This window comes from Tamandua tetradactyla, chromosome 5 (assembly GCF_023851605.1).
Source record: "Tamandua tetradactyla isolate mTamTet1 chromosome 5, mTamTet1.pri, whole genome shotgun sequence".
In the NCBI taxonomy this organism is placed as follows: domain Eukaryota; kingdom Metazoa; phylum Chordata; class Mammalia; order Pilosa; family Myrmecophagidae; genus Tamandua; species Tamandua tetradactyla.
The window spans coordinates 79,840,978-79,844,675 of NC_135331.1; the positions used below are offsets into that span (position 1 = coordinate 79,840,978).

General features: G+C 39.6%; 1 pseudogene; it reads left to right on the forward strand.

Moving 5' to 3' along the window:
- The first annotated feature begins 238 nt into the window (after positions 1 to 238).
- LOC143682546 (14-3-3 protein zeta/delta pseudogene) lies at positions 239 to 938 on the forward strand (annotated as a pseudogene).
- The last annotated feature ends 2,760 nt before the right edge of the window (positions 939 to 3,698 follow it).

Here is a 3,698-nt window from a genome sequence, read left to right on the forward strand (position 1 = left end):
TCAGGGAATTCAGGCCCCAGGAGCTGGAGAACAGAAACAACCTCAGCCCACTTTCCTACTTCAGCCTCTGCCTCAACCACACCCCTAGCAGGGAGAGTCTGCTGAGAATTAAAGGCACCACATCACTGTAAGCTCATGGGAAGTCATAGGCAGACCAGCACCACCTGCTGGGCAGGACAAGAAAAGCACAGAAAGATTGCTGAGCCTTGTTTGTCTGCTGCCACCTACTCCAGACACAGAACATCCAGTCATGGATAAAAATGAGCTGGTGCAGAAGGCCAAACTGGCCAAGCAGGCTGAGTGATATGATGACATGGCAGCCTGCATGAAGTCTGTAACTGAGCAAGGAGCTGAATTATCCAATGAGGAGAGGAATCTTCTCTCTGTTGCTTATAAAAATGTTGTAGGAACTCGTAGGTCATCTTGGAGGGTCGTCTCAAGTATTGAGCAAAAGACGGAAGGTGCTGAGAAAAAACAGCAGATGGCTCACGAATACAGAGAGAAAATAGAAACCGAGTTGAGAGATATCTGCAATGATGTACTGTCTCTTTTGGAAAAATTTTTGATCCCTAATGCCTCACAAGCAGAGAGCAAAGTCTTCTATTTGAAAATGAAAGATGACTACTATCGTTACTTGGCTGAAGTTGCTGCTGGTGATGACAAGAAAGGGATTGTGGATCAGTCACAACGAGCATATCAAGAGGCATTTGAAATCAGCAAAAAGGAAATGCAGCTGACGCATGCTATCAGATTGGGTCTAGCCCTTAACTTTTCTGTGTTCTATTATGAGATTCTGAACTCTCCGGAGAAAGCCTGCTCTCTTGCAAAGACAGCTTTTGATGAAGCCATTGCTGAACTTGATACATTAAGTGAAGAGTCATACAAAGACAGCACGCTAATAATGCAGTTACTGAGAGATAACTTGACATTGTAGACATCGGATATGAAGCCACAGTGGTCAAAACAGCATGGTACTGGCATAAAGATAGATATATTGACCAATGGAATTGAATGGAGTGTTCAGATATAGACCCTCTCATCTACGGACATTTGATCTTTGATAAGGCAGTCAAGCCAACTCACCTGGGACAGAACAGTCTCTTCAATAAATGGTGCCTAGAGAACTGGATATCCACATGCAAAAGAATGAAAGAGGACCCATATCTCACATCCTATACAAAAGTTAACTCAAAATGGATCAAGGATCTAAACATCAGGTCTAAGACCATAAAACAGTTAGAGGAAAATGTAGGGAAATATCTTATAAATCTTATAATTGGAGGTGGTTTTATAGACCTTACACCTAAAGCAAGAGCACTGAAGAAAGAAAGAAATAAATGGGAATTCCTCAAAATTAAACACTTTTGTGCATCAAAGAACTTCATCAAGAAAGTATAAAGACAGCCTACACAATGGGAGACAATATTTGGAAATGACATATCAGATAAAGGTCTAGTATCCAGAATTTATAAAGAGATTGTTCAACTCAACAACAAAAAGACAGCCAATCCAATTACAAAATGGGAAAAAGACTTGAACAGACACTTCTCAGAAGAGGAAATACAAATGGCCAAAAGGCACATGAAGAGATGCTCAATGTCCCTGGCCATTAGAGAAATACAAATCAAAACCACAATGAGATATCATCTCATACCCACCAGAATGGCCATTATCAACAAAACAGAAAATGACAAGTGCTGGAGAGGATGTGGAGAAAGAGGCACACTTATTCACTGTTGGTGGGAATGTCAAATGGTGCAACCACTGTGGAAGGCAGTTTGGCAGTTCCTCAAAAAGCTGAATATAGAATTGCCATATGACCCAGCAATACCATTGCTAGGTATCTACTCAGAGGACTTAAGGGCAAAGACACAAATGGACATTTGCACACCAATGTTTATAGCAGCATTATTTACAATTGCAAGGAGATGGAAACAGCCAAAATGTCCATCAACAGACGAGTGGCTAAACAAACTGTGGTATATACATACGATGGAATATTATGCAGCTTTAAGACAGAATAAACTTATGAAGTATGTAAGAACATGGATGGACCTTGAGAACATTATGCTGAGTGAGACTAGCCAAAAACTAAAAGACAAATACTGTATGGTCTCATTGATATGAACTGACATTAGTGAATAAACTTGGAATATTTTGTTCGTAACAAAGACCATCAGGAGATAGAAATAGGGTAAGATATTGGGTAATTGGAGCTGAAGGGATACAGACTGTGCAACAGGACTGGATACAAAAACTCAGAAATGGACAGCACAATACTACCTAACTGTAATATAATTATGTTAAAACACTGAATGAAGCTGCATGTGAGAATGATAGAGGGAGGAGGGCTGGGGACATATTGAAATCAGAAAGATAGATGTTAAGGATTGAGATGGTATAATCTAGGAATGCCTAGAGTGTATAATAACAGTGAAATGTACAAGGTACAATTTAAAAAATGTTTTTGCATGAGGAAGAACAAAGGAATGTCATTAATGCAGGATACTGAAAATAGATGGTAATTAATATTTTAAAATGTCACCTTATGTGTGAGACTAAAGCAAAAAATGTTTATCTGTTACAAAATTAATATTTTGACTAGTGCATTTCCTAATATAACTTATGTAGATAGTTTGATTGAACGCCATAAGTACTTGGAATCTCAGGTAAGACATGAGATTTTGTTGGTTTGTCCAGAGTGATGCCCCAATGAATCCCAGAGTGATTCGATAAGCGAGTGGAAAAGTATCTGCAAAGCCGCCTTCAGGGACTTGTGAGAACGGGGAGAAATTCAACTTCCCCAAGTTGAATTCTTGATATTCTCACAAACAGTGTGGACAACCAAAGCTATAGGCAGAGCCCCAGTCTTGGGGTTTGTTCATATGAAACTTAACCCCGCAAAGGATAGGTCAAGTCTACTTAAAATTTAGGCCTAAGAGTCCCCCCAAGAGAGCCTCTTTTGTTGCTCAGATGTGGCCCCTCTCTCCAGCCAACACAACGAGCAGTCTCACCACCCTACCCCTCTCTATGTGGGACATGACTCCCAGAGGTGTGGACCTTCCTGGCAATGTGGGACAGAGATCTTGGAATGAGCAGAGACTCAGCATCAAGGGATTGAGAAAAACCCCAGAATGAGCTGAGACTTAGCATCAAGGGATTGAGAAAACCTTCTTGACCAAAAGGGGAAAGAGGGAAATGAGACAAAGTATCAATGGCTGAGAGATTCCAAACAGAGTTGAGAGGTTATCCTGGAGGTTATTCTTATGCATCAAGCAGATATCATCTTGTTATTCAAGATGTAATGGAGAGGCTGGAGGGAACTGTCTGAAAATGTAGAGCTGTGTTCCAGTAGCCAAATTTCTTGAACATGATTGTATAATGATATAGCTTTCACAATGTGACTGTGTGATTGTGAAAACTTTGTGTCTGATGCTCCTTTTATCTACTTTGTCAACAGACTAGTAGAATATATGGAATAAAAATAAATAATGGGGGAACAAATGTTAAAATAAATTTAGTTTGAAATGCTAGTGATCAGTGAAAGCGAGGGGTAAGGAGTATGGTATGTAAAATTTTTTTTTCCTGTTTTTGTTTTATTTTTCTGTTGTCTTTTTATATCTTTTTCTGAAGTGATGCAAATGTGTGGGAAATGACCATGATGATGAATATGCAACTATGTGATGATATTGTGAATT